The sequence below is a fragment of the Diceros bicornis genome, chromosome 1, assembly GCF_020826845.1.
Source record: "Diceros bicornis minor isolate mBicDic1 chromosome 1, mDicBic1.mat.cur, whole genome shotgun sequence".
Lineage (NCBI taxonomy): Eukaryota > Metazoa > Chordata > Mammalia > Perissodactyla > Rhinocerotidae > Diceros > Diceros bicornis.
Genome location: NC_080740.1, coordinates 78944482 through 78966638, shown reverse-complemented (window position 1 = coordinate 78966638; position 22157 = coordinate 78944482).

Sequence of the window (22157 nt, the reverse complement as noted above, 5' to 3'; positions counted from 1 at the left end):
ACCTTTAAAGTGGTTATTGATATGCTTGGTTTGCTGCTTTCTAAAAACCATTTTGGGGGCCGGCCCGGTGGCGCAAGCGGTTAAGTGCGCACGTTCTGCTGCAGCGGCCCCGGGGTTCGCCGGTTCGGATCCCGGGCGCGCACTGATGCACCGCGTGGCAAGCTGTGCTGTGGCGGCGTCCCATATAAAGTGGAGGAAGATGAGGCACGGATGTTAGCCCAGGGCTAGTCGTCTTCAGCAAAAAAAAGAGGATTGGCAGATGTTAGCACAGGGCTGATCTTCCTCACACACACACACACAAAAATGTAAAAACCATTTTGTTTTCTACTGTCTCCTTTCCTTTGTAGTTGCTTTGTTCTTTGGTTTCTCCTTGCCTGCTTTTCAGGATTTAATATTTTTTAAAATTCCATTTTAATGTTTACATTGGCATAGTTATGCTTATTTTCATTTTAAGTTGTTGCAGAGATTACAATATGCTTTTTGACTTTCTACATCTCATCTACTGTTAATTTTATATCAGTTCCTTGTAAATATAGAAATCTTAAAATTGTGTTATACTATGTTATAAACTCCAAAAGACAATGTTATAATCTTCCTTTTAGTCCATTGTATGATTTATTTTAAAAAAAGAAAAAAAATACTTTTGCATTTACTCACATATTTACTATTTCTAATATCTTCCTTCATTATGAGGATTCAGGTTTCCATCTCATGTCATTTCCCTTCATCCTGTAGAACTTCCTTTAGAGCTGCTTGTGGTAAAGATCTGCTGGTAGCATATTATCTTAATTTTTTTTTTTTTCCATCTGGAACGTCTTAATTCACCTTGATTCTTGAAGGACATTGTCCCTGGATATAGAATTCTGGGTTAACAGTTTTTTCTTTCAGCACTTTAATAGTTTAGTTTTCCATTCCTTTATGACCTCCATGGATTCTGATGGAAATCAGCCATTAGTTAGATCACTGATCCCCACATGCAATGTTCTGGGGGGTTTTTTGTGTTTGTTTGCTTAGATTAGTTTCATTTGTTGTTTGTTTTTGCTGCTCTCAAAACTTCCTCTTTAATTTTGGCTTTTGGCAGTTTCACTGTATTGTGCCTCAGCATAAGGCATAAGCTCTTAGTGTTTCTTTTCCTTGTGTTTGTTAAGCATCTTTTATTGGTACATTTTTTTTTTCCCATCAACTTTGGAAAATATTAAACTGTTATTTCTTCTTCTATTTGTTCTGCTCTATTCAATCTTTCTCTGCTCCCCTTCTGATATTTCAGTCACATACCTACTGGAAATTTGATATTATCTAACAGGTCTCAGGTTCATGTTTTTCAGTTTTCTCTCTGTTCCTGATCCTGGATAATTTCTATTATTCTATTTTCCAGTTCATTTACTCTTTCGTCTGTCATCTCCATTTAGCTGCTAGGTTCATCTAGTGATTTTTTCTTATTTAATCTCAGATAACATTTCTATTTATCAGCTGAGATTTTCTATTTTTCCTTTATTGTGAGCATATTTTGTCATACTTAGGATAGTTATAAAAGCTGCTTTAAAATCCTTGTTTGCTGTTTTCAATATCTGCTTGATCTAAGAGTTGAATTTGGTTGATTTTCATTTTTCTTGAGAATATGTTTTGTTTTGTTTTTTTGTTTTGGTTCTCTGTATATTTTGTAATTTTGTTTGTATTCTGGACATTATGAATGTTAAGTGGTAGAGATTCTGGATTCTGTTATTTTTCTTCTATGAGTATAGTCTCTCATTTTTTTATTGGAAGCTATATTGGCTGGAGTTGAACTGTTCACACTATTTCATGGGTAACTGCTCTGATCTCAGTTCAGGTCTTTTTTCTTTAGTTGAACATCTTTGTATCTATTTAACAAATTTTTGGTTCAGGAGTCAGTCAGAGATGTGGATAAAGAATTGGTGATCTCGTCTCTAGTTCTTCCTCTTCTGAGATTCTGTCACCTTCTCCAGTTGTCATGGTTTCCACCAGGGTCCTGCCACACTGGCCCATACTACACTGATGGTGCTTAGACCCACCTTAAAACTACAAGGACTAGACCTTCTTTTGTTCAGCTTTCCAGCTGTCCTATTCCATGCATACCCTCTCCATCAGAGTCTGTCTACTTTGTTCACTCTCCATAGCCTTCAAAAAGTTGCTTTTTGCATCATATCCAGGCTTTATAGTTCTTCCCAGTTGGTGGTGTCCTCAATTAGCTTCTAACTTCACTCTTTACTGATTTATAAATTCCATGTATTGTTTTTAAAGAATTAAAACATTTCAGATATAAGTAAAGAACTCTGAATAACACTCCTCAATAACATTCTCTTCTACTACTTCCTAAATTTCGTTTATTTTCATTGTTATACACATTATAATAAATAAATATGTATCACATATTGATAAATATATAGAGATATATAGATATATACATTAAAAGATAAAGCTTCATTTTGTGTGTTACATAAATAATGTCCTATATATACACTCATCCTCTTTTTCCACTCAATATTGTTTCTGAGACATATATCTGTGCAGTTCTACATTATCAGTAAACTGATATTTATACAAAAGAATAGTTAATACATTTTATAAATTTATTTCTTCAGTTGATAGGTATTGATATAGTTATATCCTCCTTTTAAAAAAATTAATGCCAGGCCGGCCTGGTGGCATAGTGGTTGAGTTTGCATGCTCCACTTCGATGGCCCAGGGTTCATGGGTTTTGATCCTGGGTGTGGACCTACGCACTGCTCATCAAGCCAAGCTGTGGCAGCATCTCACATACAAAATAGAGAAGATGGGCACAGAGGTTAGCTCAGGGCTAATCTTTCTCAGCAAAAAGAGGAAGATTGGCAGCAGATGTTAGCTCAGGGCCAATCTTCCTCACCAAAAAAAAAAAAAAAAATTAATACCAATTGTATTAGGGTTCTCCAGAGAAACAGAATCAATATGGGATCATATATATATATATATATATATATATATATATATATATATATATACACACACACACACACACACACATATATACACACATATATATATAAAATATGTAATATCTATATCCTATCAATAGGATTTCTCTTATTGTATGTGCGTGTGTGTGTATAGATAGATAGACAGATAGATAGATAGATACACACACACACACACACACACTGATGGTATAAGTCCCAGTACAAGGGCAGGAGAAGACCAATGTTCTAGCTCAAGTAGTCAGGCAGAGAAAGAACTGAATGTGAATTATCCCCTTCTCTACCTTTTGTTCTATTCAATCAATGTTCTATTCAATCTTTCAACAGATTGGATGATGCCCTTCCACATTGGAGAGAGATATCTGCTTTACTCAGTCTACTAATTCAAATGCTAATCTCACCCAGAAACACCCTCGTAGACACACCCAGAAATAATGTTTAGCCAAATACCTGGGCACCCCATGGTCTAGTCACGTTGACTCATAAAATTAATCATCACACGAATAGTATTAGAATATTCTTGTACTTGTCTTCTTATGCATATGTATTAGTTATTAACTAGGGATACACTTAAAAGTAGAACTGCAATAAAGTGTATGTCCATCTTCAGCTTTACTAAACATTGCCAAATTGCTATCTGAAGTGGTTAAATCAACTTACACTCTCATCAGCAACAGATGAAAGTTCTAGGAGGTTTTTCCACAAACTTGCCAGTCTTGACAGTCTTTTTCGTTTTTACTTTTCTGATGATTTATGGGAGTGGGAATAGGGCCACAGTTTCTTCTGGGGTGTTTAGCTGTAGTCGGGTGGTTATTGTCTAAAAGTCTTCTGCCTTGCTAGGCAGCCCCTTTCCTAATCCTTTGGCTAGAAAGAGCAGACCTTTTATGGGGCTTTTAAAAATTTGTTTGTGCCCATTGGCCTTTCCAGGTGGAAAGTTTCTTCATCACCCAGTGGAAGATATATGAGGCAAAAAGAAAACTCTAGGAACACCACCTTATGGTTCATCAGGTCCCAATGTTCCTAACTAGTCCACCTTCTTCTCTCCCTTTTAGCGTTTTCTTATGTTTGTTTTCTATATCATTTAGAAGGTGTTTAAGCTGTATTTAATGAAAGAAATAGGGAGACATGCATCTCCTCCATCTTGTGTCATTTCATATGAACTTTACAATTGGTTTTTTACGTGTTGTAAACAACTCAATTGTGATTTTGACTGAAATCACTTTGAATTTAAGTATCGATTTAAAGAGTTTTATGTTCCCAAAGTGCTTCATAATTCTCTCCATAAGGTTCCTGTACATATTTTGCTAGATATATTCCTTCATACATTTTACATTTTTCTAGTAGAATCTCTTTCTTCTTATTTTCTAATTGGTTATTGCTAGTATATATGAACAATGATGATTTTTGTGTATATATATCTTAGATCTTGTAATGTTACTGAATTCTCTAATTAATGCTAATATTTTATCTATAAATTCTCTTAGAGTCAATATATGGATTATCATATAATCTGCCAGTAAGGATTGCTTTGTCTCTTTTTTAATTTCTTATGTCTTGTATATTTTTTTTCCTTATGTTATTACATTTTATAGGATACATCACTAGTTGATTAGAAGACATTTTTGTCTTTTGCCTGGTTTAAAAGGACACTCATTTTTTATTATTCTGTAATAAAGGTCTTTCATTAATTATGGCTTTCTTTTCTTCCTCTTAGTGTTAATACATGAAATTACACTGCACACATCTAGAAACATTAAAAATTGGTTTAAGGAAAAAGATATATTATAGTCAATGTAATGAAGGTCACCCCTAAAGGCATGCTATTATAAAATCAGTTTACCACTTTACAGAATTATAAAGAAATTTAAATTGATTTTACCTCTAGTCTGTTTTTTCCTTGAGGCCAGTGATCAGACTTAGTACTTTTTAACTGTAATTACCAGAGTTGTTATCAGGTAGACCATGGGTTAGTAACTGAAATGATGGTAAATCCATATTAATCATCTTCTTGTACTCTTGTATATAAACCATGTAACTTTAGAATATTCATTTGTATACCTTAAACAGGTAAAATTTGGTTTTTATGCTGCAAGAGAGAAACATTTTTCTGTCTGTAATTCTTAATAGGGTGAACTATCAACATGTAATTCAACTTAACTCAACCCAGATGTCAGCTGGGGTCTCCTTAACCTTAAGATTGTGGTAGGAATTATTCAAATATACAAATTTAATGACTGAGAATTTCACAAGATTTCTGCTAGTCTCTGGTGTTAAAGCATGGTTCAGTTCCTTCGTCTGCACTTGATATTATATTCTACAGCCGTCTCAAAATTAGTACAAATCTCAGCCTTTATGCCTGATTGGACAAGAGGATTCATTATGCCAAGAATTTCATAAATTAGCTTATGGGTTCAGATCACATCAAATTCCACACTGAATTTTATTGATGTGCAGACCAAACTTTTCCTTATTTGTCCCCCTTGGTGCAGAGTTGTTGCATCTACACCAAGTCCCTTCTGTGTCTCAGCAACTGCCCTGTTTTATATTTTAAAGTCATTTTTAAAAATAACAAAATAGTTTCCCTTTTTTCATATAGAAAATTCATCACTTTGTACAAGTTAATAATTGTTTCCAAAATAAAGGGCATTTATATATTTCTTACGTGTGCATCTTTATTATTTTTCTAAAGCAAATTCAGTTTTGTGGTAATTTCATAGTCACATTTTTAAAGTTGTTCAGTACTATTAGAATTAAACCTTTTTAATTCTCATGAAACTTTATCATATCTAAAAGAATGTGACTCATTAAAACCACACCATAAATCATATTTTCAGAGCATTAACCTAGAGAAGAACATGGCAGAAAATCAATAGTGTATGCAGCTTGATGCCTTTTCATATATTGATTTACATATCATTTGTCTGCAATTATTGTTTAAATACAATTCACTCTTTGTTAATAGGATACTATTATCACTATTGCATACAAGGATTAGACTTCCACAAAAACGGTTTAAACCCAAACCCAGGTTTATTGTTGTTTTCACTTGGAATACTAAAGAGTATTTTAATTCAAATGGAACACACATACTTGAGCATTTCAGTCATCTATGTTGAACTCCATCGTTCATCCGAGATCTTTGTCCAGATATTTTTCAATATAAAATTGGCTAACCCTTCTCTGTGACAAGAAGAAGGGAATGCTGATGGCCTGAAGACCATCTCTTATGCACTTCTTGCCCAGTGCATTGTTTGTACATAGGATCACTATAACAAAGAGTTAAGTATGATTTCCTACTTTGAAAATCAAACATTTTACCTGTTTTGTTTGAAAGAAATTAAAGAGGAATCTCAAACCAAACCAAAGATCTCTTCCTCCATGATTACTGCTCCCAAATGACTGCACATGGGATGGAGATGCTCATTCACTTTGCTTCATTCTCTATCTTCAAACTGGAGCCAGTAATCAGATGCAATAATTAGAAGCCCTGACTTCATTATTCCTATCCAAGGGTGAAATGGCCTTGAGTCAGTGCTTCCAATTATCCTGGGTGGCCCAGAGATGGACAGATAGCTGTGCTTAGTTCCATCCCAAAGGCCCCAGAGGAGATGCCTGAAGGAGAAGCTGAATCTCCCTATCAGGTGGCACTCAGCTCTGTCACTAGCCACAGAATTAAATAGAAAGCTGAACCTGGAAGAGATATTTTGTTTCTCTTTTACACTATGGTCCATTCTTAAATCACTCTGGCATTAATATGAAAATTCCATAGGCATACTTGCATGTCCTCATTAAAGGGTAGAAATTAAAGAAGAAGTGACAGAGTAAGCACTAAACCAACTACAGAGGAGATGCCCACAGGAATAGCAGACTCAGTCCACATTTTAAGTAGTTCAGTCTGAAAAATTCAAAATGCAAATTCCTTTTAGGGAACTGGTATCAAAAGCATGCTCAGTCACATACAACATATCCCATGCTGTTTTGATCAATTGAAATTATTCTTCCTGTTTTGGGCTTTTTAAACTGTTTGCTGCAGAATTCTTTTTGACAATCCTAAGAGAGAGTCAATTAATATATAAAAGAGTAAAACAAAACAGACTTATGTTGCTTTGCCTACTGTTGGGTGGAAAGTAGAGCCCTATCTGTTCCCTGCCCCCATGCCAACTAACCTCAACACACACACACACACACACACACACACACACACACACATTCCTCCAAGGTACTTCATGGAAGCTGACTTTTAAAATAACTTCTTGTCATTTTGGACATAGTGCAGAATCTAGAACATATGATATAAAACCCACACCAAAAAGGCTCATCTCCTTTCTTTATTTTCAAAGACATCAATTCTTTCCACATAAAAGAAGGAGGCAGAAAATGAAAAATGCTTTTAGTCCACAGTATGATAAGTCCTAAATCTTTTTTGAAACCAACCATAAACAATCCTGGCAAAAAGCAAGAGAAAAATGTCTATATTCAAGTGAATATTTGCATGATTTTTAAGATGCTCTTTGATTAGATTTTTGGTTTTGATGCAAAGCAAAATGCTACCTAAAAGCCACTTTTCTGGAGAGAAAGTTTTAATGGTGAATAAGAATAGGATGGGGAAGTTTAGAGAGAGAAATAAGAAATTTATAATGTCTGACTTGTGTAGAAAGAGAGGTTGTGAAGAGAGGCCTGCATTCCATTGTGGAGGTGTGATTTACTGTCTAAAACTAGAATTTTAAGAGAAAATAGTGCAGGAAAATTTTTCTCTCACATTCTGTCACCTCAATAACCCTCCCTTCAATTTTTCCTTGGTAAGGGTATCCATCTACCATAGTAAGGGGTATAGAAGAAAGATGCTGAAAATTTATGTTGTTTAATAAAATTATATTGTGCTACAGATGTGCATTTGTTATCCCTGTAAGGAAGTAAAAAGCTATCTTTTCTGAGAATAAGTGACACCTGTAAAACTGTTCCAGACAGAGTAAAAATTTTTAAAATTAGAAAGTAATCACAGGGCCGGCCCCATGGCTTAGCGGTTAAGTGTGCTGGCTCTGCTGCTGGCGGCCCAGGTTCGGATCCTGGACGCGCACCGACGCACCGCTTCTCCGGCCATGCTGAGGCCGCGTCCCACATACAGCAACTAGAAGGATGTGCAGCTATGACATACAACTATCCACTGGGGCTTTGGGGGGAAAAAAAAAAAAATAAATAAATAAAAGAAAGTAATCACAAATCTAGAAAACATCCAAAGATGGTAAGGTTCAGGAAGCAGTGTGGAATTTTTGTTTTGGGATAAACTGCAGACTCTAGATTTTAAATTTTAAGTAAAAGAAAACCAGCATACTTAAGCATGCCATTTCTCATTTTTCATGCTTTAAAGAAAATAAATTGCAATATCATCCTTAACAAGTAACATTTAAAATAAAGATGTAGAAATCTTAGTTGAAAATATCTGTTAAGTGGGTGGGGATAGGAAAAGAATAATGCATTGTAGAGGCCACTCTGAACTCCAGTTCAAATATGTATTCAGCCAGGCACAAGATGCTGCTGAGAGAGCAGGAGGGGCTTCATTTTTTATCCACATGAAGTAATTTAAGAGCTAAGACAATGTGTATATTATAGCACCAATTATCAGAGGAGCTCTGAGAAAGGAAAAATGCAAAGGAATAATAGACATCTGACAAGGCTTCATGGAGAAGGAGGAACCTAAACTAATTCACCTAAATGAGGAGATAAGCGGAATTTCAATCAGCAAGTAGGAAGAAGGGAAGAATGCATACTAGATGGGAGAACAACCCAAATAGGAAGGAATTAATATTGCCTATTTGGGGCCTGAGATAGGCCAGGATAGATAATAATAGACAAGGCTTACTTTAGTATGTGAGGAGAGATTAGGTTGAATAAGTATGAAGAATTATGGAGAATAGTAAATATTAGAATAAGTAGTTTAAATGCTTTATGCATAACATCAAAAGCTGTAATAACACTATGAGACCGACTGTATTAAACACTTAACTAGCATTATCTCATGTAATCCAAATAGCAACTCTAGGAAAACAGGTAGTAATATTATCCCCATTTTACTTATAAAGAAATTTAGGCTTGAAGTAGTTCACTATTATGATTGATATCACAGATACCGTTTAGGAAAGTCGTGATTAAAACCCAGGTGTGATTTCAAAGCCCACGCTCTTAACCACTATATTTCATTGCCTCGTAATAAGTTTATATAATATATATGCTTGGTCTCTAAAAATATTTAAGTAAGGAGAAATAAAAATCATTGCATTGATTATAATCATATAATGAAACATTGTATATGAAACCATGTTGAATGTGTCTAATGTTAAATGTAGGTGAAAGGAGGGGTAAAGAAATGGTGAGTAATTAAATAATCAGCTGGAGCTATAAGCAAGGAACAGCTCGTGAGTGGCACAGCGTTTTATAAGCCAAGTCAAGGAGTCTGGACCCAATCTAGAGGGTAATGGAGAAGCCATGGGAGCGTCAGCAGCAAGTGGTATTATCAGATGTGTGCTTTAAAAACACACTCTGTTTACAGTCAAGAGAACGGTTTGGTGAAGATTGTGGTGGGGACACCACTTAGCTAACAATAGAAGGTATCCAAGTGTGAGGTAATGGTGGCCTGACTTAGGAGGCAGAAATAATAGGCCTTGGTGACTGAGTGAAAATGATATCTAGGCTTGTGACTTGGACAATGGGAGAATAATAATTCTCCTTACAGAGTTGGGGATCACGCAAGGATAGGGAGAAATGAGTTCAGTTTGGGACTTGATGATTTGAAGTGATTTTGTGGCATTCGAGTGGAAATGTCTAAAGGTTGGAGATATGGATCTGATACTGAGAAGTGAGGTCTGGCCTAGATGTCAAGATTTGTGACTAGTTAAATCCATGGGAATAAAAAAGATTACCCAGGATGAGTGTGCAGAGTGAGAAAGGAAGGGGGATTAGGACAGAACCTTGAAAAACAAAAACCTTTCAACGTTAAAGGAAGAGGAGACTGCCAAAGGGAAGGAGAAAAAGATGACTCCAGAGAGGAGATGTGAAGCGTGCATGAGGTACTCGAAACTAAAGGAAGGGAATTTCTTTAAGATAGAAGAAGTGATCTCCTGTGTCAAATGCTGATGAGAGTTCCAGGTTTTGAGACAAGTGACCATGGAGTCAGCAACTTAAGATGTTACAAGTTATGCATCCTAAAAGGATTAAAGGCCAAATTATAATGGATTGAGAAGTTAAAAAAAAAAAAGAGCTAGTGTATGTAGATTAGTGATTTCTAAAGCTCAGTGCTGGTGCCTAATTAAGGTTTTATAGATCAGAGATAAAACTCACAAAACTAAAAAACATCATACTTTTTTTGGGTTGTTTAATGAAGCTAAATTATTCTACAAAATTGTTACCCTGGGATAATATCCTTCTAAATTTTTTCGTGCTAAAAATACACTTCTTTTATAAAATAATGGTGATAGAAGATAGTAGTAGTGGTTTTCCAAATATTATTGCTAATACTATCCCCAATTCTGCAACCTACTGTTGCTGCTGACTCTCAGCTGTTAATTCTAAAGGATGAGTGCCCAAAAGAATGTCTCAGCGTTCCCTGATGGGTAGAGAGGAGGTAGAATAAAGGGGAATGCTACTTGTCTGGCAAAGGCATTTGCTTCTTTCTAAGTACAGAGTGCAATTTTGAAGGGTCAATAGAGAGGTATTTGCATTTTGTCTTTGGCAGTTTCATTATGTTGTCAATTATTACAGTGCAATGTTCTAATAGGAGTTTCATCATACATTCAAATTGGAGAGAGGATTCATTTAGTCGCCACAACAAATTGAGCTCAGCAGGCTTCATTTCAGGAACTTCTGTGATGTCAAGTGGTCAGTCCTTCAGTTTTAATTTCTACATACATGAGATGCAAATTGCATGATCTTTTCTCCTCTGATAGTCAAAGCAAATGGCTCCAATTACATTCTAACATACTCTTAACTGGGAGGTAAATAACATTATCAGCTTGGGATGTGGTAGGATGAATCACAAAGAAAAGATTAATTATCTTGTAAAGGTATTGTATTATCTTAATTGTTCACATCACTCAAGCTTTTCTAATTAGAAAAGTAAATACCAGCCTAGGCAGGTTTTGCCCTTGCACAATGAAAAAAAGGCTAAACATTTGCATGAATTATACCTTTTCAAATATTTAAACTTGATAAGGCCAACTATCAGTTTATACCTGTTTTCCTGTCAGCAGACTTCTCAAAGGTCAATTGTAGTTCTTTTATAAAAAGTGAAAGAATAACAGTCTACTATTAAATAACATAAATATTTCAATGCATTGATGCTGCAAGTAAACCTACCAATTCTCACCCCTATAGCCCACTATTGTTTAGTGGTTTCCAAAATCTAAGATGCTTTTCTCTATCAAATTTATTTCATGTGTACTTTTAGCCCGGTGTTTTATTTGAAAACCTACAGGAGATTATACATGATCTCTCTGTTTTCTTCCTTCAAGCAGCAGCTGTCATTTCTTGTACAGAACATTTCCCATTCCATCTTCCTGATTAATGCTTTGTCTCTGGATAAATTTAGTACTATTAAACAATCAGAATCAGATTCTGCCTCCCAGAACTCTTATCTTACCTGAGAGAAGTTCATCAGACTCTCTCGTGAGTTGAGTTTCCTCCATGTCCAAGACAGCCTTTACTGACACATAGAATACTCTAACTATTACGAATATTTTTCTTGGTAGAGCACCCAGCATATAGTAGGTATTCAGAAGTGTTGCTTCCTTTAGACCCACTTTCTCTGTGTTGGCTTCTGGCCTTCATTTTGAAGCAGTGTGGTCTAGTGTTTGAAGAACAAAAGCTTTGGAGCCGTATGGATCTGCATTTGAATCTAGCTGTAAAACTAGTTCTATAATCTTGGTCAGGGTGTTTCATTGCTCTGTACCTCTTTTTCTTTCTGAAAAATGAGGTAAAAACACCACCAACCTGTTAGGGTAATTTTAACGGACTAAATGATACCACGCATGTCATACACTTAGCTCAATGCCAGGCACATAAGTACTCAATAATTGTTGGCTATATTATATTTTATTACTATAATTTATAGCTTTGCTATTGAAACTCAGTTTGAAAGCTGTTTCTGAGGTCAGAATCAGAAGAGAAAAATTCTCATCATTTAAAAAGGTCGTCTGAACTTGCCTACATACCGAATGCTTCTCAGGATCCTAATTCAGATGTGTCTCTCTCATGCTTACATCTTCATAGTGGGATATTTTCAGAAGTCTGTTGGGCTTTAACACACTGTTTCCATAGCTGGTTTACCAACTCCCTGATGTGCAGCATTTCTCTTAGGACTGTTCTCTTTCTGACAGGAAGGCTTGAGGGAGATGATGATCTTAAATGCCAGGAGGATTTTCCATGCACAGGGGAAGATCCAGGCACAGCATGCAGAGCAGATTTTGAGGGTTGTGAGACTCCATTTATGTGTTCAGTTAATGGACCCTCAGGCTTGAGCACAATGTTCTGTGGAAGGGACAAGGGGTTAATTCATCAGGAGCTCGATTTGTAGAACCAATTCTTCAGTCTCATTTACATTTACGTTAGCAGGACATCTTTAACAGTGAAGGGGCTGTGGTGTTGGATGAGATCACAGCTGACAGGTAAGATTTTATGGGTATGATCTCTTTGTATTCTCCAGCCAGTTGCGTGGAAGCAAAAAAACAGGAGAAAACCCACATAGATCCCTATTTGCCCTGACAGGTCTATTCCTCATAGTGTGGCCAAGAATTTTTCCCTTGAATTTCTGCCTCAGTCTTCAGTCACTTTATCTTTAATGTTAAAGCTTCTATCCAACCAAAAACATCCAGTACCTACTTCAGTCTTCTCTCCTACCCTTTCTTTCCCTACTTGTGGTAAAAATTAATTTCACTCCTTTGGAAACCAGATGCAGTGTCTTAAGACCTTTGCTTATTTCTTATTTCTGGCCATTTGTTCATGGTTCACTTTAAAATCAGGTCTGAAGTATATGAAGTTGGTGCCGCTAAACCAGACATTATGACCCTGAACAAGTCACTTAACTTCTCTAAATCTTAGTTAACCCATCAGAAAAATGGGAATCATCATTTATACATTGTATGATTGATTTGAGGACTAAATGAAATAATCGATGTGAAGTGCTTGGTGCTGGTACCTTAATCAATGTGCCTTATACAGACAGGCCCAGCCCTTTGATGTAATGCCAGGTATAATACCATGATTCAAGAGACTTAGATTGCTTGAAACATTGTCCCAATAGAAAAAGAAAGCAAACACATCAAACTTTTCCCCATCTTGAGTTTCTGTTTCCTAAGGTTTCTTCCTAAGCCCCAATCCAAGAGTAGACTGGGTGAGGCAACTTGAAAAAATATTTCCATGATTTAATGCCTTATACTGACTTCAACCAGAGCAGTGAGGAAAACAGAAATTGATCAGTACCAGGAATATTCCTCTAGTGTTTAGGTTCAAGTTATCATTTGTATACTGTACATAAATCATATTTTCTCTTCATGACCTCATTCTTCACCTGCATTCTAAATTCTTCTTCAGACCTTTCCTAAAGGTAGAGCAAGATGTATCTATACCCAAAATTACTGTTTACATCATCTGCTTGTGTTTTCTTCCTTATGGTGTTATTTCCATGAGGCGGTATCCTATATTCAGGCCAACCACGAATGGAGTATGCTTAGCCTAGCTGTGCCAGGAATGCCCAGTTGTTCTTAATCAAATTCCTATTGAGTTCTTGGCTACACTTATTTTTATAGTTGAAAAGATGCAAACCATTCCAGAGTACTGTCTATTCTCTTCATGTTTGACATCTTTCCCTCCTGAGGACTGGGCTGCTGGCACAATTTCTACCAAAATTTTCATATTAACTTCTGCAGGTTCTATCAGCTCATCTTTATGCCCTTTACTATTTCTGTACAATAAAGACTCATTTCATCAATAGTTCTCACTCAATATTTAGCACAATGCCTAATACCCAATATGCTTTCAATAAAGAACAAACAGTCTTACTATTACCATCCTCTTCCAGACACTATCCCAGGTGCTGCTAATTCCAAAGTGAATAACCACAGTTCTTGTTTGCAGGAAGTTCTTCGTTTTGAATTTGTGCTTAAGTCATGTTTCCATTAATGACACTGACTTTGCTCTGAAAACTCTATCTTTTCTTTCTCAGTCTCCTTTGGATGCAATGACAAGCATATCACAATTCCTAGCCAGTGCTATTAGATGATACTTATAACCGATGAACTGAGTTCCAGTAGTGAAACTTTCTAAGAACTTCACCCAGTACGTCTCTTATCAGCTCAAAAGAGGTTAAATATTATTTAAAAAACAAGGAAGCAGCATTTAATATAAACTTTCAAACTAGAGAGTCCATAGGCCTAAAAGGGGCAGGTGCCCAGATGGCCAGTCATATTCTTGTCAATAGGCCAATCTTTGTTCTACTTTTCCATGTAAGGATAGCTGTAGCTTGAAATAAATACTCAAGTGCTGCAAAGTCAAGTTGTTTGTATAAGAAATATTCTTTAAGACTTGAAAATGGGTATTTTCCCACTCAGGGTAAATGGCACTTAGCCTAGAAAAGTAAATATAACCCATTTCACTCATTTCACCAGACTGAAATCTCCTTGAGAGGGAGGGTCATGTCTGCCTTGCTTGTTGCTTCAACCTCATTGTCTTACACAATGCCTGACATAGAATCCAGGCTCAATAAATATTTATTGAAAGAATAAATTCATTTTGCTACCAATTTACCACCTAGGAAAAAAAATATGGGTAGCAAGGAAATTTAAAGCAGTAGGAAATTTATTTGCAAGATTAGGAAAAGGCTATTCGGAACACAATGGAAAAATATAAGATTAAATGCAAAATAAGAATAAATCCATACTGTCAGCTTCCAGAAATTTACGTTTGTTGTCTGTCTCCAATTGATGGTAATTTTCCCCAAGTTCAGAGGTATTAACTAATGAAGAGAAAGAACTGAAATGCTGACTTTGTAAAATTTCAAAAAGTTGGGGGAGTTGCTTTGCCTTAGTTCTTTAAGTTAATGAAATCATGTTCAAACCCATCCACCAACCCTTCATTCAAATGTCACTTTCCTGATTGCTTTTGTTATGTGCCATTGAGTCATGGAGATTTCACGGCTGACTCATGAAGTGGCAAGGTGATAAATCATAACCACCAAGTAACGTCAGAGAAATTACAAATGATAGACGGCATTTCAGGGGACTGCCTTTGGGAAACCAGGTATGTATTTTCACTTAGTACCAACTTCTAAATAGGCTATATGTGGCAATGGGAGTTGTCAGGATGGTAAGAAGTTATTGCTAGCTCATTGCTATTCAGGGACCTAGGAAGGACTTGTTAAAAGCAGAGGGTTTGGCTCCTTTGTTGCTCTGGCAATTAAAACTTAAGTTGACAAGTATAAATTTGAAGAGAAAGCAAAAACAATATGAAGTTCAGGTCTTCAGTGAGGAAAATTAATTGTTGCCGTTTTTTAGGGATGCTTCATATATTTTCCCCAGCAAAACAAACAAACAAAGGAATATAGTAGAAACCTTTATTTCCATGAATAAAGCAATACTTTGTACATGAATCATCACTTTGGACTCAGTTTATCTTAATATTATTGTAGTCTAAGAATTGTACATAGATTCTGGAATAGCATTCAAGTAAGAGCAAATGTTAGACACAAACACCACACAGCTTTTAAATGCCTAATTAAGACTATTAACTAGTGTGTCTTTAATGATCATTTGCTTTATATGTTTCACATAGTCACTCAACCTATAATGATGGTCTCTTCATCTGGGGCTTCCAAAATTGTATTCCAAAATTGATTAACACTGATAAAATTACTCTGCTATTTAAGGGAAAGTGGCTTGCCTTCCAAACAAAATTAGTAAAATTCCAAAATTTGATTATCTTATAACTTGATATTATGAATACTTTTAAGCACATACAGTATCAAGGGGCAAAGGAATTTCAAGGAGAACACACAAGTAGATCTGTGGGTCTTTACAACACCTTTATTTTCATATAATTCCAGAGATCTGAACTTGTGTGTATTTTAAAACAAGAAAAATTTGAGTTAATCACTGATTTTTGTGTTTATTGACTTTTCCCAAAATTTTTGTTTTGTTTCTAACATAAACTTTTAGAAATTTAAAAAAATATGTGAAGTAATACATCTTTCATCCGGAAATCACATGCATTACCGAATCTCATCTCTGAAAACAATGGGCAGGAAAAGTCAAACCAGGGAGCTTGAGATACAAACAGTCCATGTCACTTCACCTTCTGCCAAACTCATAACCCTTTGGGAAGGGAGGAAAAAGTGGAAGAGGTGAACTCTTTACTAACTAAGAATATCTTATTAGAACAACTTGAAGCTTTTACAGGAATATAACATTGTCTCTGGTGGATGTTTAGAGGAACACAGGCATAAAGATATTCCCATTCTCTTAAGAATTGAGCCAAGAAAGAAAAGCTGAGAAGGCATCTTCTTCAAAATTCTGAAGGGAAACTAGCCTTTAAGTAGGCACTTTTGGTGCACTATGCATTAAAGTATTTTAATAGCATCCATTTATCATTTTAACAGCAAGCATTTACCAAAAGGTGTATGACCAGGTGCAAAGAAGAAAGCACATAATGTATCCTGAGGCTTAAATTTTCAAAAGACAATGTGAAGTCACGTCAGAGATGGGAAATGCTTTCTTTTTCCCTTTATTTGCCTGAAGCGTGTAATTTGCAAGTCCTAGCTCTATGGATGACAAAACTTTTGCTCAGAACACTATCAGTGGTCTTTTGTATGAGGAGATGATTGAAATGAGACCCCATCACATCAGGTTAATTCAAGGTTATATTGAAAACCTTCTGACAGTTAGCCATGACAACATAGTAAATGTAGTAATGATAATAACAGACCTTGTTAAGAAAAATCAGTTTACTTACTGCTTTCTCATACATTTTCTGAGGTGGTTCTCCTAATAACCCTGGATATATAGACCGTATCCCCATTTGACATGGGCAACCTGCAGAAAGCTGAGGTCATTTGTTGTCTAGTTGGTGTATGGAACATACTCAAATTATCCCAGCCCAGAAACCAAAATAATTTAAAAACCACTTAAATCTGTGCCCTCAAGAAATAGTAAAGGTATAGTCCTATTGATTAATTACAGCAAAACTTTTCAAAATCTGCTTTCCTTCAAAACCCTATGCACCACTGATTCATTATAACATGACTGTTTCTGAATACATAAATAAGCTCTCTTTTCCACAGTCACACACACACACACCACTTATCAAAGTATATTATTTTCATGCTTTCAGCATGTTTTCTGCCTTCAGCCAATGAGAGCCATTCTTCTAGCCTTTTATATTCTGATGAAGAGTTTGACTCATGTGTCAACACTCAATGGGTGTATGATAGTTGGCCCCTCTGTACATATAAAAGACAGAATATCACATTGTATTTTGAAATGTGAGGTTTGCAGCAGCTCAAAGAGTTTAAGAATATGGCGGAAGAGCAAATAGTAAATATCATCAGACAGGGATTGATGGAAGTAAAAAATAAGAAAAGATCTCATTAAGCATTGAGTCTGAGAGAGTTGACCAATGTTTAATTTGGTGATTACTGTAAGAAAATGAAACTAGAAACCACATATGACTTCAGAGTTTTTGCCAGTGAGGAATCCCAAAAATGCATTTTGCATTTTCCATCTGTCCTATGGTCATAAAACAATTCCTAGGAGGTTTTTATGGGTTCCCATTTGCTGATGCCAATGCTTAATGTATTGTGTAAGGCAACACAGCTACTCTAGATTTTTTTAGAGCAGGGGTTGCAAATTTTTTTTTTAAGAGCCAGATAGTAAATATTTTAGGCTTGTGAGCCAGATCTCTGTCACACTTGTTCAACTCTGCTATTGTAGTAGAAAAGCAACACAGGCCATACTTAAATGAATGAGTGTGGCTCCAATAAAACTTTATTAACAAAAGGAAGCACTGCCAACTCTTGCTTTAGATTGTGATTGGTGGTGTTGTTTTGGTTTGTTAGTTTGTTTGTTTTTTTCCTTTACGTTATGGTCAATACCCATATTGGGTATCAATACCTCTATACAGTAAAGAGATTTCTGAACTCCTCCCACTTGTCTTTCCTTCTGAAGAGTCAGGTGAGGACAGGAGGATCTCAAATACTATTGTGTAATAGCTTATCTTTTGTCGCTTACTTTCACTCTTGAGTGACCTGAGACTAGCGTGGTAAAGTAACTCCTAGATTCTAAGCATAGATCTCTGTGTGCAAGGCTCATGCTCTTTTCTTCAGGCATGTGAAATTTATTTTTGGAGGTCTCTTCGACTTGTCTTCTTGTACTTGGGCGATTCTGCAACTGCAGATAACCTATTTGATAGTCCCTTGCTACAGTTCTGGCCTTAGATCCACTAATTTCTATGAAAGAGTTAATAGGTGATATTTGGTGTTACATATGTGAGTGTATTTTCTTAAAAAAAGGAGACTCCTGAGACTGAAATGTCTTGAATACACAGAGGAGTACATCTCTAATTGTATACTGAATATCCCATGTCAGGTATTGGACAAGAGATTCCAGGAGAAGGACACATATCCAGTCACACTTTGTAGGCCTTCTTTACGTACTCACAGGCAATGTTTGAAAACATCTTTCTGCTCTTTTCTCTCTATCATATTTCAATTTCTGGGACTGGCATAACATAACCATGAATGCCTGAGGCAACTTCCCCCATCTATGCCCACGTGTCATGCCCCTGTCTCCACTGCCTTCAGAAATTGGAGGCTGTTATGAAGGCCTCTGACTCAGCACTAGAGAACTTTAATGACTCTTTGCATGACTTTGACATAAGAGAAAATGTGCATTCCTCCTTCTATCCCTAGTCTGACCCTGTCCTGATCTTTATCACTAAGATTCCAACTTAGAAAACTCTGCTCCTCTAATGAAATGTCAATATCAGAAGGAAAAAATAGCGATATGAGAAGGCAGTATGGAGAGCAATTAATTTTATTCTCCAGTCTGACTATTTGGTGCTAAGAATGGAAAACTTCATAGAAGAGAAGGAACAGAGGAGATGGAAGATACCAGCATCATACTGATAAGCCTGGTTGTCTTGGAATTGTGGATATACGAGATAAAAAAAAAATGTATGTTTCTGTTAAATACTGTTAACTCAAATGTATAATTCACACATCCAGATGCAGCTGCTGCTTCTTAGCTGAAAAAAATAGAAGTCAGAATGCATGTATTGGTACAGCTAAAGAGTCCAGGAATTTAAAGCCACACACACAGACACAGACACAGACACACACACAAATTCCTTCCATATTCTACTTATACACTCAAGAAACAGATGTGCACCTCTCTGCAGTCCATGTTTTTAAACACAAATAAGAAAGCTGCCAGACAAGGACCAAACTCAAACTAAAAAGTCATTTCCCAGCAAGTGACGTAGCAATCTCTACTTTGACTTTGACTTCAGCTCCACAGCTGTGGTGAAGCTCACATTATGGCTGTGGGAAGGAAATTGTTCCCAGGTGAGAAGTAAATTATCTGGCTTGGCACAAAAATGTTGAAAAGGCAAATTCCACCTGCTTTTCTCTAGGCAAGATATTTTTGTTCAAATATCTCCCTGCCTAGTCAAGCAGTTGCCCACATGTCCAATTTACATCCTGATTCTGGAAATTATTCCAATTTTGCATTCTGCATACACATAGCATGTTTGTGTGTGGAAATACCTAGGGACGCTAAGGGCTGAAGCACATGCTTTCTAATCCACTAAAGAGGGAGTTTTAATAAACCTCAAATATGGATGTCGTGATTTATTGATTGATCCATTCATTCACTGATTCATTCATTCACTTCTTTTTTCCTCCAACAAATGTTTCCCAAGTGCCTATTTTGTGCCAGGCACTGATTTAAGCTCTGGGATTATAGCAGTGACAGACAAGGTCAGTGCTCTTATTCTCATACAGGAAGATAGACAATGAACAAGTAAACAATAAATCACTTAGACACATGCATTCTTACTCATTTCATACTTAGCTGGTATATGGTATTTAAGAAAACATTGTTCTAAGGCCAAAGGAGAAGAGGAAGAAGGCACTATGATTTCTGCCTTAAAGAAACAGAATTTTATGGAGGTGGCAAGCATTCAAGCCATATACTGTAATATTAAACATAACTTTTTAAGTTCTATAATAAAGATACAAGAGCAGTGTTGGTAGAACACTAAGGAAAGAGCAGATACTCTGACAAATAACAGGAGAAAGCATTATGGAGAAGTATTGAAAAAAAGGTGTTGATGATAATGATGATGATGACAACCAATATTCCTTGCAGTGCTCACTTCATGTCATGCAGTGTCATAGGTACTTTACATACGAGAATTCTTTTAATCCTTGCCACTCTAGGAGATTAATGTTTTCCTATCCCAATTATATATACTGACCCTGAGGCATGAAGATGTTAAATAAGTCACCCAAGGTCACAGAAGTGTGAGGGAGCTAGGATTTGAACCCAGGTGGACTGAATCTGGAGTCCATGTTCTTAAACACTGCTCAATATGGCCTTGTATAGTAGAAGAAATTTTAGCAGGTAAAAAATAATAATCTAGCCTATTAACACAGCCTAACCAAAGACACAAGAGCTTGAAGGTTCCAAGCATGGTGGAGAAGAGGGAGTTGGACAATTGGATAGATAATCTGAAATAGGAGGAATGTAGTGCAATTTAAGGCTGAAAAAGAAGGAACCCATTGTGGGACTCATGAATACCATGCAAAGTAATTTTATTCTTTAGGTTGGCAACAGGGAATTACTGAAAGTTCATGAAAATGAGAATACAATACAACTCTCAAGAAGAGTTTTATATGATGCGTGCTCACTACATCCTGACCCCTGAGCTAGGTGCTTTATGTATATTATTTCTAATCCTCATAAAATGGTACAAACTATTAACACAACTTTGGAGACAAGAAACTAAGGCTCACTGCTGATATAAGGCAAGGCTAGGATTTGAATTCACATAATTTAGACTACTGCACTATTTCCTTTAATTCCTATGAATTCTAGATTTGTAGCAGTATTGGGGAGGTTATGAGAAAGCTGAGAGATCTCTGGCAAGGAGGTCAACAATACACCTATTACTCTATATTATGTGATTTTATGGCTTTAAAGGCTTGGTATTAAATACCACCTGTGCATTTACACTGTTCCTTCAATTAAACTGTAATTTCATTTTTGAAGCCATAGAAATGTTTAGTCCAATTACTAGGACTTTAATGTCCTGTGAATCTGGTAACATCATTCATTCATTTATTTTTCTTTTTAATGCTATTTCAGTGCTTACTCTTTGCTAGACAATGTGCTAGGGGATACTGCGGGTGCAGTGATAGACAGTCTTTCTTGTTGTGGACTATACAGTCTAGTGAAGAAGACAGATAAGATAATAACAACAATGAAAGTAGGATATTTGTAATAATATAAGGAAATAGAAGGTGCTTTGGTTCCTCATAGCATAATCATCTAACTTGGTGGAAGATTAGGTTTAAAAATGGAAGGAGGATGAGTAAGGGGGGAGCAAAAAATGTTTACTGGAGAATGAGTAGGAGTTAACAAGAATATTCATAAGAAAGATCAAGCATCTATCAAGCATCATCTAACCAGAAGTGAGAACGTTCCCCAAAGTTGAAAATCTGATTGGATTTCAGCCTTTTCCTGCATCCACTGGTGAAGATTTGAACCACTCCCTCCTGCTGCTGAGTGAAGGTTCTAAGTGTGGAGTTAGGTGCTCAGGATCTCAGAGGCATCTCAGTGGACGACAGCAGTCAGTTGCACAGGATGGTAACAGAGTGCCAGGCTCAGCCCCACAATTCTAAGACTAAGTTGAAGACAGTAACTTAGGTTCCCTGTGCTCTCTCCTCTTGCCCTTTTCATATCAGAGGTTACTAATCAGGGTGTCTGCACTAAATGTTGCAACAACTGGCACCAATGATTCAATAAAAGACTCAGAGGATTTTTCTTTTACTTACCATAGAGGCATGCTGCAGTGTAAGGCCAAATGTGGGAGCGCCTTGGGTTCATAGAGGTTGGTAGTTTGGGAATTTTATACTTTCAGCAAGTGACA